Below are 16,013 nucleotides of genomic sequence, written 5' to 3'. Positions count from 1 at the left end.
TCCTAATGATGTGATCCCGTTAATCAAATGACAACTCATGTCTATGGTTAGGAAACATAACCATCTTCAATTAACGAGCTAGTCAAGTAGAGGCATACTAGTGACACTCTGTTTGTCTATGTATTCACACATGTATTATGTTTCCAGTTAATACAATTCTAGCATGAATAATAAACATTTATCATGATATAAGGAAATAAATAATAACTTTATTATTGCCTCTAGGGCATATTTCCTTCAGACCCCCGGCCTCTGTATCTGGGCGATGCATACGGCCACTTTATTAATTATTCTCACCAGACCTTACAAAGTCATACAATAGTAAGACTAAAGCCGTCGTCTAAGCAACAAACTGTCGTTACACCTATCCCGTTGATGAAGGGGCGCAGATAGCCTGGGCCTAATACCAAACAGACATCGCAGCCGAGCCTAACATCTAAGACCTGAGACCCCAACCTAGCCACTTGCCGGGTCCGGGGCACACACTGGTCCGACGTGCTCTCAGAGGCCGCCGCCGCCAACTGCCACCGCTCCATCTTCAAAACTGCACTGATGCATCAACCTTGCTCGGTCTAGCTATCGTCGACGCCACCACGACGCCCAACGGCACCTCCTCCCTGCGCGCAAACATCTGAGCACGTCGCGGTCACCACTGATACACCTCAGCGCCATGCTGCCAAGTATCACCAGCCGACACAGCTTGAAGTCCTTGGAAGATCTGTCGTGCGTAGCACCTGCCGACCAGGCATGACAAAGCGTAGCACCTGTCGGTCAGGCATGACTTGACATCTCCACCGAAGCTCCGTGCAAGACAAAGCCGCTCCACCTCTTGTGTAGCGACCAGACCTCAAACAGTCTGACCTCTGTGCTCAGGTGTCATCCCTGGATCAGTAATGCTGACACCACACAGTACTTTGAAGGATTTATAACAGAGTAGCAATCACACACTTATTACATCGAATGTCTCAAAGAGAACTTATTACAATAAATATGGCTTAAGGCCATCTAATAACGATAATAGCGGAAGGCTTGGAAGATAAGAGAGTCCATCAACTCCAACGGCATCACTGAGTATAGAACCACGACCTAAAAGGCACCTTACTCGTCGTCTGAAAAGTCTGCAACGTGAAACGTTGCAGCCCGAAACGGGTCAGCACATGAAATATGCTGGCAAAGTAACACATAGAGAGTACTGAAGGTTAAGCCTATACTACATGCATATATGGCTGGTGGAAAGCTCTATGGTTACAGTTTTGCGTAAAACCAATTTTTCCCTACTGCAAAGAAATAAATTTATTTAACTATCATGGTGGTTGTTAAACATTGAGAATGGTTGACAGCATCCTCAATCCCAATTAAAATAAACATCATTAAACCCAACAACATTAATTTAGAGTAACATGATGAGATTCACATGATATCCAAGTACTAGATACTCAAAACGTCCATAACCAGGGACACGACTAACCATGATTAGTTTGTACACTCTGCAGAGGTTTGCACACTTTTCCCCACAAGACTCGATCGCCTCCGTTGGATTTCTCGCACTACATGGTGTTTGAGAAACGGATGACCGAGACACAGTCTTTCAGAAGCGCTAGCACCTTACGATGTGATAGACCGTACCAACCTACATCCCCTACATCTGCTAGTCTACCACTGTAAGAGTTCGCACGACTTAGTCAACTATGCCAGAGCCCATAATGGCTTGTGGCTGCACACGGAAGTTTCTAGTTTGAATAATCTCATGATCCCTTTGGGCCTGGGTGGCGGTCCATAAAAAAACAACAGGCAATCCTGGAATATCCAGGTACCTCAATCCACCCAGATGTGTGTTTAAGTTGCCACCTTAGATAAACCATTAATTAACAATCTCACATCCGTCATGGATGTCACTCACCCAATCCACGTCTACTAGCATAGCATGGCATAATAAGCAAACGTTGAAGTAACTCCCGAGGGTTTGATAATAAAACAGGTAATAGGTACTACCTCAACTACTTCCCATCCCACAATTTAATTTAGATCCTAATCATGCAGTGTTTGAGGATTAATCTAATGCAATAAAACTGGGTAGTAAAAGAGGTATGATCAAAGTGTTACTTGCCTTGCTGATGATCCGCGAAACCTAGAGATTTGAAGTAACAGGCGGCGCACTCCGGGTATTCTATGGCAGACAAACAAACAAGTATACAATAAGTACTCATCTAATGCACAGGTAAAACTCAAACAAAAGATCTAACCAGAAAGTTCAACTTAAGAACTCCGGTTTGCAAAAAGAATCAAATCGAACAAAGAAACGAAAGTCAAACGACGAAAGAAAACAACTTCGTTCTACTAATCTGGACCTAAGTAAAATTTTACAGTAACAAAAACTTGTTTAAGTTGGTTAAACGGAAAGAGGGTTTCGAGATGAAACTCCATGCGCTTGAATCGCCTAATTCCGATAAACGAGCGAAAAGTTATACTAAAACGAAAATTGGATCAGAAATCGCGATTAGAAAATAACCGCGGAAATTCTGAGAAAAAGAAAAACGACGAACGGATTAACGAACGAACGTTCGTTATCCAGATATAAATGGTGAACACGTTCGTTAAAATGAATGAACGAGCGAACGCTCGCTATTTAACTTAAACCAAAAAAAACCGATCTAATAAAAAAACGAAAACTAAAAAAATGAAAATAAAATCGACGGAAAACCGATCGGTTTTTTTTAAAACCGACGGCACGTAAAATGAGGCGCGGCGAACCTCAGGCGGCGTGCGGGCGGGGCGGCGGCTCCGGCGAGCGGCGGCGGGCGGGCGGTGGCTCCGGCGAGCGGCGGCGGCGCTGGCGCGGCGCGGGGCGGCGCTGGCGCGGGCTCGAGGGGCGGCGGGGCTAGGGTTTGGGGCGGCTGGGCCTTCGGTCTGGCTCCCCCGGCTTATAAAGCCACCTCGGGCCGGAGTCCCGGTCGGACACGGCCCGTAGGTCGGTTCGTTTTTTTAAATAATAATTACGCGCAGAAGAAAAATAAAAAGAAATACTAAACGGACTCCAAAAATCCCGAAATAAATTTTCCCGAACTTCTAAAATCAAGCCCGACAAAGTGAACATTTATTTGGGGCCTAAATGCAATTTTGAAAAATGCATATTTTTCCTAAATTCAAATAAAAATACCGAAAAACTCTGAAATAAATCTTATTTGATTTTTTTATTAAATCCTCCATATTTCTATATTTTGGGAAAGTCATTTTATTCTCTCTCTCATATTTTTGTAATAGAAATATTTGATGATAAAATAAATAAAATCAAATGATCCTATGCTCAAAATTTAAGAAAAGTCAAATATGAAAATAACGAAATCGCCAACTCTCTCCGTGGGTCCTTGAGTTGTTTAGGATTTTCTAGGATCGAAACCAAAAGCAAATAAAATATAATATGCAATGATGATCTAATGTATAACATTCCAAATTGAAAATTTGGGATGTTACATCCTGCCTCTGACTTCCTGCGCTGCTCCACAAACGATGCTCCCAAGAGAGAAACGACACCACAGTGCCGCCATCGTCCGATCTGGAACACCAGATCCTAGGGTTTTCCCCGGAGCAGGACGAGTGGGTCGACAGTAGTTACACGATGATGCCTCCATCAAGGTAATGGCAAGAACGCCGCCATCACCTGCTGTCGGCTCGGTTTTCACCGGCAACCATGTCTCCCCTACTCGCAGCCGGAACTAGATGATGGATCTCGAGATCCAATCACCAAGCCTCTGGCCGGCCATCTCTGGAAGAAGATGACCACCACGTCCATCAGCGTCGCCACGCCGGGCACGCGCCGCCGGCACCCCCATGGTGCCTAGAGGCCGACAAGCCCCGACGAACACCACGCCTCGCCAGCCGCCATGGCCCAGGCCCAAGCACCACCAGATCCAGATCGGATCGGGGTCAAGGGCCCCAAGCCGCAGTCGCCGTGGAGGCAGCACCACTGGATGGTGCCCTGCCCTCCGCCCCGCCGTAGGACCGAGTCATCGCCGGAGCTCCGCCGCGCCACGCCGCCAAGCCGCCGCTGAAAGAACTCGCGCCGTCGCCAGGGGAGAGAGAGAGACGCGCCAGGGGGAGGCCCCGCTGATAACCCACAAGTATAGGGGATTGCAACAGTTTTCGATAAGTAAGAGTGTCGAACCCAACGAGGAGCTAAAGGTAGAACAAATATTCCCTCAAGTTCTATCGACCACCGATACAACTCTACGCACGCTTGACATTCGCTTTACCTAGAACAAGTATGAAACTAGAAGTACTTTGTAGGTGTTTTTGGATAGGTTTGCAAGAAAATAAAGAGAGCGTAAATAAAAGCTAGGGGCTGTTGTAAGTAAAGAAGCAATAAAGTAAATATAGCGAGTGCGGAAAAGTGGTGGTAGGAGTTGCGAAATTGTCCCTTAAGCAATTGACTACTTTACTAGACCGATAGCAAGTATTATGTGGGAGAGGCCACTGCTAGCATGTCATCCCTGACTTGAAATTCTATGCACTTATGATTGGAACTATTAGCAAGCATCCGCATCTACTAACGTTCATTAAGGTAAAACCCAACCATAGCATTAAGATATATTGGTCCCCCTTCAATCCCGTATGCATCAATTTCTATGCTAGGTTGAAGCTTCTGCCCTCCAATACATAGTCCTATCAACATACAACTAACCCTAAGGTGTGATCCGCGCGCGCTCATATGATGGGCACCAAAGGACAGCAACATAACCACAAGCAAATTAAATCAATCATAGCAATTCATCAACCACCGATAGGACAACAAAAATCTACTCAGACACCATAGGATGGCAACACATCATTGGATAATAATATGAAGCATAAAGCACCATGTTCAAGTAGAGGGTACAGCGGGTTGCGGGAGAGTGGACCGCTGTAGATAGAGGGGGGTAGGTGATGGAGATGTTGGTGAAGATGGCGGAGGTGTTGGTGTAGATCGCGGTGATGATGATGGCCCACAGCGGCGTTCCGGCGCCACCGGAAGCGAGGGGGAGAGAGCCCCCACTACAAAAAAATACACTTCTGTGATGATACGTGTTTGTCACAGTAGGTCGCGTTTTTTGTCATGCATGTACATCCATGACAAATTTATGACAGAATCAAGATAGTCATACCTGTGCTGTCGTAGAAGTGTTCCATGACATTACCAAAATTATCATCACGGAAGTGTCCACTTCCATGATGATAAATCGCGCGTCACAGAAGTGCTTTCGTCAAGGGTGACCGACACATGGCATCCACCGTAATGGAACGCCGTTAAGCTATCGGGTCGGGTTTTGGATCTGATAACCCGTTAACAACCCCGACCAATGGGGATTTCCCACGTGTAAAATCATCATTGGCTAGAGGAAACACGTGTCGGCTCATCGTTAGGATAGATGTCATCCACTCATTTGACAGGAGGCGCCTATGATAGGTCGACACGTGGCACGGCCCAACAGTGGCCCATTCCGGTGAAAAAGGCCGGCCCAGTAAAAATTAGAAGGCCGGCCCATATAAGGCCTACTTGTGTCAGGTCCATTTAAGCCCACGGCCCATACGAGATGTGCCAATTCGGCCCGTTAAAGATTTGACACCATTGCAGCCCATCGTCGGTTCGAGCCCGTTAACAGCCCGCTATGTATTTGGGCTCAATATTGGCCCGATGAGATTTCGGCCTGTTAACGGCCCATTTAATGGATGGGCCAATTTTCAGGATGTACATCTTTCGGCCTTTTAGCGACCCATTTAAATGTTGGGCTAATTTCCGGCCCGGTGTGTCTTTCAGCCTGTTGACGGCCCATAAATCTGATGGGCCATTTGTAGTCGGACCTGAGTTTCGGCCTTTTAGCGGCCCATTTAAGTGTTGGGCCAATTTCTGGCCCGGTGTCACTTTCAGCCTGTTGACGGCACATAAATCAGTTGGGCCATTTGTAGTCGGACCTGAGTTTTGGCCTTTTAGCGACCCATTTAAGTGTTGGGCCAATTCCTGGCCCTGTGTGCCTTTCGGCCTGTTAACGGACCATAAATGAGTTGGGCCATTTGTAGTCGGACCTTAGTTTTGGCCTCTTAACGGCCCATGCCCTTCATGGTCCAATACCAGCCCGGTTTCTCTTTCAGCCTGCTAAAGGCCCACAACACAGTTGGGCCGTTTACAATACGACCTGACTTTCAGCCTCTTAGCGGCCCACACTCTTCATGGTCCAGTACAAGCCCGCTGTCTCTTTCGGCCTGCTAAAGGCCTACAGTATAGTTGGGCCATATGTAGCCCAAACTTAGTAACGGCCTGTTAACGGCCCGTGAAATAAATTGGGGCCACCTGTTGCCCGCTTCGATGTCGGCCTGTTAACGACCCGGGAGGTAAGAGGGCCAACCATTAACTTTCGGCCTAGTAACGGCCCATTAACTTAATGGGCCCACTAAAGTTCGTTCATGTCTTTAGGCCAAATTAGATAATTTGAGCCCATTACGACGAGCAAAGGTACGACATACAGGGAATAACGTTGCACATCCAGAATATGTTACAGGAAATTACATCCACTGGGCAATCAAAGATTGATGCCAGTGCAAATAAATGAGCAGAACCTAACCATCTACAACGTCACAATCTGCAACCTCAGCACAGATGACGCCCATAAGCATGTGGGCAAGTTCTTGCTGCTTTGCCACACTGTCTCTGAAAACATTGATCAGTTGTTGTGTCGCACGACTCTGCACCTCTGATTCATCCACCATTTCCATCATTGCTTCAACCATTAATTGGTTCACAAACATACATTTATTCCGTTGCATTTGAGACAGAGGATACTAAATAGATTCAGATGGCGATTTTGGCAGGCTTGTATTATTGATAGTGGAGAGTGTCTCGACCACTGCATCATAACATAAATTAGGACGAGAACCAAATAGATTGATCATGAGTTATTGCCATATTACCTGGCCTAGATTTACTGGAAAGAAACAATGGGGTTGCCTTGCTATTTTCAGAGTTTGTCTTCTTATCTTCAGCAGCCTGCACAAAATTAACACACTAGCATTGCTATCATTGGCCAAGTCAGATAATAGGAAAGCAACATTGACACAATGAACGTTTGGGCAACTAGCTTACACCAAATTAACACAATATGGCACAGCTATCATCAGCCAGGTAAGGTAATACGAAAGCAACATTGACACAATGAATGAATGGGCAACCAGAGAAGCACTACAATTCAGTAATGTGCGTGATATGAGATAGTACATTCATGCAGCTCAGTACGCAAAACTACCAGGCAGTTTTTCTTACAAAAATCAACATTGGCGCCTTTAACATTTTGCTACAACTAGTTTTAGATTAGATAAAGGTTAGATTCACGCCGATTAACAAAATACATGCTGATGTAAAAATATAGTGATATACAACAGATACTTACATCAGCACTGGAGCACAGAGAATTCCCGCAAGATATTTTCCTCGAATACGATCCCAATGGAGAAAGTCTTGTATCGTTTGACCTTATTTTCTAAAAGAGAGATGGGTAAGAAACATGTAGAAAATATGATCAGAATGCTATAAAATTTCATGATGCGAGGATACGCACACGCTTCTTAGAATGGAGTTGACATTCTTTTGCTGGACTGGAGCGGACTAGTTCTTTGGCCACTGGAATCTGCTTATTATCAATGGGAGTTGGGTTTCTCTGTGCTGGAGCAGTATCTATGAAAAATGGAGTTGGTTTATTATCTCCTGGCATTTGGATCTTCTGCAAAGACCTAGTTTGTAACCCTTCAGATTCTAACATAGCCGTCTTCCCCTTGCATGCCTTATATAGAAGAATGGTGATTCAGTTATAAAACATGCTACAGCAGAGATGGAATAGGTACTGAAGAATAGAAAGGCATGACATATTAACATGTATTCACTCCATCCAGAAATAAATGGATGGGTCTAGGCGTATTTCAGTTCTAGATACATCCAGTTTTATCCATTTCTGCGACATTTAATCCGGACGGAGGGAGTATGATGTAAGAGCTAGGGATACGACAGGACAACACAGTAAAAAAAACACTGAAAAACCCACTGCAGAACCAATGTATTCAAACCCACTGATATGAGATAGTACACTCATGCAGCTCAGGATGCAAAACTACCAGGCAGTTTTCCTTGCAAAAATCAACATCGTGGCCTTTAATCATACATTTTGCTACAACTAAATTTAGATCAGATAAAGGTTGGATTCACGCCGATTAACAAAATACATGCTGATGTAAAAATATAGTGATATACAACAGATACTTACATCAGCACTGGAGCACAGAGAATTCCCGCAAGATATTTTCCTCGAATACGATCCCAATGGAGGAAGTCTTGTATCGTTTAACCTTATTTTCTAAAAGAGAGATGGGTAATAAACATGTAGAAAATATGATAAGAATGCTATAAAATTTCATGATGCGAGGATACGCACACGCTTCTTAGAATGGAGTTGACATTCTTTTGCTGGACTGGAGCGGACTAGTTCTTTGGCCATTGGAATCTGCTTATTATCAGTGGGAGTTGGGTTTCTCTGTGCTGGAGCAGTATCTATGAAAAATGGAGTTGGTTTATTATCTCCTGGCGTTTGGATCTTTTGCAAAGGCCTTGTTTGTAACCCTTCAGATTCTAACATAGTCATCTTCCCCTTGAATGCCTTGTATAGAAGAATGATGCTTTAATTATAAAACATGCGTCAGTAGAGAGATGAAATAGGTACTGAAGAATAGAAAGGCATGACATATTGACATGTATTCCCTCCATCCGGAAAAAAATGGATGGGTCTAGGCGTATTTCAGTTCTAGATACATCCTTTTTTTATCCATTTCGGCAACATGTAATCCGGACGGAGGAAGTATGGTGTAAGAGCTAGGGATACGACAGGACAACATAGAAAAAAAAACACTAGTTGAATGTAAAACTGTATGCTAGCGGAATACGTACAGAAATAACTAAGGCAACATACACGTGTATGATTGGGAAAATAAGATGGCATTGCAACAGAGCACTAGAATAGCACTTCAATGTAAAAAAACATGGTATGGTAGACAGATGAAGTACATACTGATGAATAACAATGCATAAGATATTCAGAAGCATGATGTCCAAATTAAGCAGATGGCATTGCGATAGAGTAGAATGATAGTACTGAAAAACAGGAAGGCATGACATATTTACATGCATGATCAGCATGCTAAGCACATGGCATTGCAACAGAGTAGATACACTCCAGGACATTATATGCATGTTGTACCCATATCACAGGCCAAGTTAGAGCAAGGACCTTGTGGGGTGAAGAGGATTCATCATCTTTCTGCAAGTCTTCTAAAGAACTGCCTTTACATGTTCCATCATATTGGGTATCATTGACATCAAGTTTATTGGCCTTTACATTGCTCCGTGAGGTTCTTGTGGATATATCAGTGTGTGCAATTATATCTGACATGCATGGAAGACAACTAGTAGTTAGATTTATGTAATGAGTGCCTGTAGGAGACGACATAAATAGTAGGACTGGGGTTAACTAGCAGCAACAGGTCTCATAAACTAAAGGGAGAACACAGATGAAAGTTACAGAATATGTATTGTTTGTACTCGAGATTAACTAGATGGCACACAAAAGTATTAAAGAACAACATAGGTAATACTAGAAGTGGTATAATACTATAATCACCAGCCTGTGGGATAGCATTGGCTGATGGATGATAACTATGGAACAGTGTTACCTAAAGAACAAGTATCTTACCTGAACTATGGAACAACGTTAACTCCTGAACAAGACCCGTAAGAGATCAGCATGAATATACAGTGAAATGTGATGATCTATTTTCCATGCTTAGATGAATAATAAAGCCATAAATGTTGCACACAAGTAAGATGAGGGTACAACCTATCTGGCTGCCATCCATAGGAGTGAGCATCATGTGCTGACTTGTCGATGGCCCTGCAGTTGTTGTGGCTGTGCATGTCGGGCACGTGCATTCGATGCAGGGAACTGCTGAGTGGGGACTATAGCTCCCTTCTGGTGTATGCTTCCCTTGTTGGAGCAGCTGCGGTGAGTCAGAAGACGGTGTGTCTGAAGATGCAGATAACGCATAATGTTAAGAACGACATATCTCTTTGATCTGAAGAAATACACTAAGAGATCAATAGCAAGGTACGAGAGTGGTCACGCGTCTGTTGACTGAAGACTAAATTGGGGTCACACGATTTTATTTTATTTTGGTACTGTCCGATCTACGTCGGATGGATGGCCATCTTGTGCCTCCCGGCTGACACTGTTCGGAATCTTCCCCGAAGAGCCAGTGACCAACGGCAGAGCAGCCTGCTTCCGCCGTCCATGGCCCCGGCCAAAACCCCGCTCCCCGCCCCACCGCACTGCCGTGGTTGCGCCGCCCCCGGGCCAATCCACAAAGACTCCCCATCATCCAGATCCGGCGGCGGCAGTACCTTCAACCCACGCAACTCTAAATGATAGCCATCTAAGCGCTGCTTCCGCAGCAAACTTGCGGCCCCCACCCTTACGTTAGACACCAGCCAACCGACAGCCTAGGAGCTCCGCTGCCTCGAGGGGTGCTGCTTCCCATTGCAAATTGATTGGCCTAGAATAAAAATTCAGACAACTGATGCCTAAAGAATGTGATTTGAGATGAGGGTGCGACCTATCTGGCGGCATGGTGAAGTAGGCAGGTCCAGCTGCCGAGTCGATGAGGCCGGCGCGGTTGCGGTGGCGACCAACGGCAGGGAAAGAGCGATGTCGCGACGGTCGACGGCTACGCCGAAGCAGCGCCAGGACTCTGGACGGATCCGAAGTTGGAGCCGCTCCGACGCCGTGAACAACGGCGGGGGTGAATCAGCTCCGATACGGTTCACGCGGCCGTCGTCGAGGCAGCACCAGCAGCACGGAGTAAGAGGCACACGATCCAGTGCACGACGGCAAATGGACAGTGTCTCCGGCACTAGGGAGGAGGGCGGCTGTGAAATTGGTGCGGTGGGGGGCGCCATGGAGGTGGGGCTGAGGTTTCGCGGCTTGGGAGAAGGGAGCTTCCCGGGGAGAAGGTGATTTGGCACCCACGAGGTATGAATGGGGGCGGGCGGGGGGGGGATTGGGAGGGGAGTGGAACCATGTCTTAAAGACGCATTTGTCTAAAATGTGAGGGGGAGTTACAGTTCTACCCTTGCATATAGGCTTCTCGGCTTGGCTCTGTGTACTGAGGGTCAGGGATAGTAGAGTAACTTTGCTTCTCCCCAAATAGTGGGCGGGAGTGATTTCGGGCGAGGAGGGCGTGTTTTGAACTATAGTGGGCGCAAGCGATTTCGGGCGAGGAGAACGTGTTTTGAAATAGTGGGCGCGAGCTATTTCGGGCGAGGAGAGCGTGTTTTGCCGACCATGGTTTATGAATTATTCGGCACATGTCATTTCGGCCGAGGAGAAGGCGCGCTTGGATGAAGTTACGAACCTACCCTCGATGTACAACGGGCCAATTGATGCGTGTCCCACATAGGATGGTAATTTCGCGTCTCCCATTTATTTGCTCTGGCGAATTCCACCGAGCAGAGAGGATGTTTAACGGTTCATTCAAATTTTGGGAGAACGAGCATCCACGTCTACCTTACCAAGTCGATTCGGATCAAATTTTGAAATATTAGCTTGCCACTCCTTTTTTAGATGGAGAGATGATGCTCGGGAGTAATGTGTTTTTACATGCTCGTTGCTAGCGATTTACTATATGACAAATAGTTGACCCACTCAAAAACACGAATCAAACCCAAAATGAAATAGCTCGATTCAATGAAATAGCTCGTTCAGTAGGTCAAAATAGTGAACTAAATCCAAAATTGAACACCTCAATCGAGTAGCATGTTGTACATTATTATAGTACTCCATGAACATGTTGAAAGTCAAATTAATGAACTTGTTTGATATACGCATATATCCGTTCATGTGTGGATTGCAGACAACATGTTCTCCAATTTAAATATTTGAATGCAAGTTTATATCGAAACATGGTTTATATCAGTCTTGGATGCATAAAACGCGACCTCCCCCTCTCCCGGACTCCTGTTCTCTCTCTCTCTCGCCGACAATCTTCAATTCTGTCGCACGCATCTGACACAAAAACCTTGTTGGTCCCTCTCCCTTTCTCTCCATCTCTCTCTCTCTCTCTTTGTGTGTGTGTTTGTGGGGGAGGGGGTCTTTCTAGTTCGCATGCATATATACACCATCTATATGTCTCTCTCGCACACTATGTATGATACTCTAGCTAGTCCAAGCTAGATATCTTGGGTGCACTCATCGTACGCACACAGGTTCCTTGGCTCTTTGCCCGTAACTCTCTCACGCACCACTATGTCGTCTCGGAGCTCTTCCCCCCTCTCTCAAACTCTCCATCCACCTGGGTCACACATACACATGCATATCTCACTCGCGCTCGATAGGCCCATCTAAAACTCTATCTCTCCCCCTCGTTCTCTCTCCATCTCACACGCGCACACACACAATCTCATGCTCAGCTAGCCAAGTATGATGGTCTCTCACTCAATTGTAGGCACACGCAGTCCCCCCCTATATGTATATGACTAGCTAATCTTAGTCTCCATCACAAACATGTGCATGGTCTATCTCGATTTCTCTCGGGGCATCTTTCTATCGCGCACGCACTCCCTCGATCTCCCACCCATATAGTCCCCTCACGATCTCGACGGGATCTCTCTATCACAAACACACCCTCTCTCCCTCCACATGCGTCCATGCCATCCATGTGTCCCTCTCGACCTTTGTTCCTTGTTGGCCAGACCTCTATTGGACATGTGCTACAGGGGTGTCTCTCTCCGTTGCAAACAATCACACACTAGCTATCTTCGTGTATCTCCTCGCCTCGCTTTTCCATGTCGGAGATGCATGCGTGATATGTTCGCATAAGAAACGAAAAAACACACACTCTCTCTAATTTATCGTTTGTTGTCACTTTCTCTTTCACACACATACTCTTTTTGCACACTTACTCATTCTCCTTCACACACACTTGATCTGTCTCGACTGAGGTACTCTCCTCAGTCCATAGTATATAGATTTATTGAAAAGTCAAACATCACAAAGTTTGACCATGTACGTGGAGAAAAAGAATTACATCTAGTACGGCAAACATATACCATTAGATTCACCATGAGATGTAGTTTTGTATGATGTATCTTTGGTATTGTAGATATAAATAACATTTGCGTAAACCTGATCAAAGTTTCCAAAGTTTGACTTCTAAAAAATTTACATGCACTGCATTATCGAGCGGATGGAATATCTCTTTTCCCCTCTCAGCTATCTGATGCACCACTCAGCCTTATCGGGGCTCCTCAATCTCTCTCAAACTTTATTGGTCAGTTTGGTTCCTGACCTGACCCTCATGCCTTGATGGCCGGTACTGCCTGGTGTGGACGTGAGATGTAAAATATTTCTGCCTGGCCAGGCTTGTGTGGTGCTGAAGCGTTTGGTTCATGCCTGGGCCAGGCAAAGCATCAACGTCCCATCAATCAATCCATGCATCAATTATTTAATGCTAATATCCATCCATGTTGCTGTTAGCCTCGTGGCCACACGACCAGGCATGGCCAGGCGTTCGAAATTGGTCGCCTGGGCCAGGCTACTTGCAGTGTCTGGAGTTCAGCCAGGCTAATTAAAGTGCAAGGGAACCCAGGCCAGGCGGGCTTTCTTTTTCACAGGGTAGCAACCAAACAAGCGTGCATGAAATCCAGCCACAACCCCAGGCCAGACAAAAGATGCTCAGGACGCAAGCCAAACTGGCCTTATATCTCCCTGGTTCACACATACACATGTCTCACTCGCGCTATACATATAGACCCATCCAACACTCTCCGCCCTTGTTCTCTCTCCATGTGACGCACCCCCCTAAGTACCATAATCCCTCAATCCATCATAGGCGCAAGCACTCCCCCCTCCTAAGTATGATTATCTCTTACTAGCCATCAGGAACACACGTATTGTCTCCTTCCATCCATACGTCTATCTCGATATCTCTCGGGGCATCTTCTATCGCGCACACACCTTGTCACTCGATCTCCCACCCATGTAGTCCCATCACGATCTTCAGGGGATCTCTCTATGACAAACATACACTCTCTCCTCCCCATGTCTGCATTTTCTCCGTACGTCTCTCTCGACCTCTCTCCCTTGTTTGTCCGACCCCTCTTGGCCACGTGCTAGGGGTCTTGCTCTCTCGGTTCCAAACAACCACACACTATCTCCTCAACTTGCCTCCGTTGTTGAAGATGCATGTGTGATATGTTTGCATAAGACACGCACGCTTTTTCTCTACTTTTATCGTGTGTTGTCCATGTCTCTTTCACACACGCACACACACTTTTTTCACTCTCTCTCTCTTATTAGGGACTCTGTCACGTCCATAAGCATATGGATGTTTTGAAAAGTCAAACCTCAGAAAAGTTTGACCAGGTATATGTGGAGAAAAACATTTACATCTGGAACGACCATTAGATTCATCACAACATGTACTTACTTCATACTATCATTTATCTTTGGTATTGTAGATATAAGTAATTTCTTTATAAACTTGGTCAAAGTTTCAAAAGTTTGACTTAAAAAATGTTGGAACTACATTATCGAACGGAGGGAGTAGCTCTTTCTCTCTCTCTCTGCTATCTCTCACGGGCCTCCCCTCTCACTCGAACTCTCTATACTGACGGATTATACGCTCACTATGTCAGCGTATAGCTCCGTATATTGTTTAGTTGACCGGTCAACCAATCCACATGCTGCCTTGTCAGCTCGTGTTTTGTATCTTCGTGTGCTGGCCCATGTGGTAGTGGGTGAAAATAAGTAAACTAGAGGCCCATCTGACACGCGGTGAAGTAAACAAAGTTGAAACCACTCGGGGTAGCACCACACACGCTAGTAAATTGAGGGCACATTGAGGACAAACTTCTTGCGCGCGAAGGACGCACTCGCGCACAATTCACCACTGCGCGGCGGCATGCACAGAAGGACGCACTCGCGCACACCCAGCACACAACACACACCAGCACACGTGTACACCGGCGTCGCCGCCGGTTGAGATGGACGGTGAGGCAGCCAACAAGCGGAGGCGGCTCGAGCCAAAACCGCATCCAGCGAGCCTGGACTTCATCAGCAGCCTCCCCGATGACATGCTGCTCGTCATCATTGGCCTCCTCCCCACCAAATCTGCTGTGCGGACCGCCCTGCTCTCCCGGCGGTGGCGCCCCCTCTGGCGCTGCGTCCCCCTCAACCTCAGCATCGACAGCTGCCTCTGCGACGGGGATTGCAAACGCATGGCCGCAGTCTCCAAGATCCTTTCATCGCACCCTGGGCCAGCCAAACGCCTTGACATCCGCATGTTCAGTACCAACTGCAAGGTCCAACCCAAGTTCGACAAGTGGTTCTTATCCCCCGCCCTAGATCAGCTCGAGGAGCTCAGCTTTGAAGCTGAACGATGTCGCTCTCTGCCGCCGTCCGCGCTCCGCCTCACGCCAACGCTGTGCCGCGCCAGCTTCAGCTCCTGCTATCTTCCCCAGATTAATGCCACGCCCGCTCTTCTTCTCCCTTAACTCAAGTAGCTCGACCTCTTCGACGTTGTCATCTCGAATAAGGCTATGGAGCACCTGCTCCGCAGCTATACTGCGCTCGAGTACCTTCGTCTTGAGCAGATCCACGGGTTCATTAGCCTCCACATCGCCTCGATGAATCTCCGATGGATTTATGTGTCTTTTGGCCCCGCAACAAGACATCAATTGGGAAGAGATCACTCCAGCTGTTCCATGTTATGGTCATTGAGAATGTGCCTTTCCTTGAGAGATTGCTTGTATCGGATCTAGAAGGTCCAACAAAAATCAGGGTCATTGACGCGCCGAAATTGACAGCGTTGGTGTACTCGTCTGCTAAATTCTCCGAACTCTTTATTGGATCCGTAATCGTTCAGGTACATCACGCATCTTCTTCTCCGTCTTC

This window comes from Triticum urartu, chromosome 6A (genome assembly GCF_056163025.1).
Source record: "Triticum urartu cultivar PI428250 chromosome 6A, HENAU_Tu73, whole genome shotgun sequence".
In the NCBI taxonomy this organism is placed as follows: domain Eukaryota; kingdom Viridiplantae; phylum Streptophyta; class Magnoliopsida; order Poales; family Poaceae; genus Triticum; species Triticum urartu.
The sequence above is the reverse complement of the archived record's forward strand: the minus strand, read 5'-3'. Positions refer to the sequence as shown.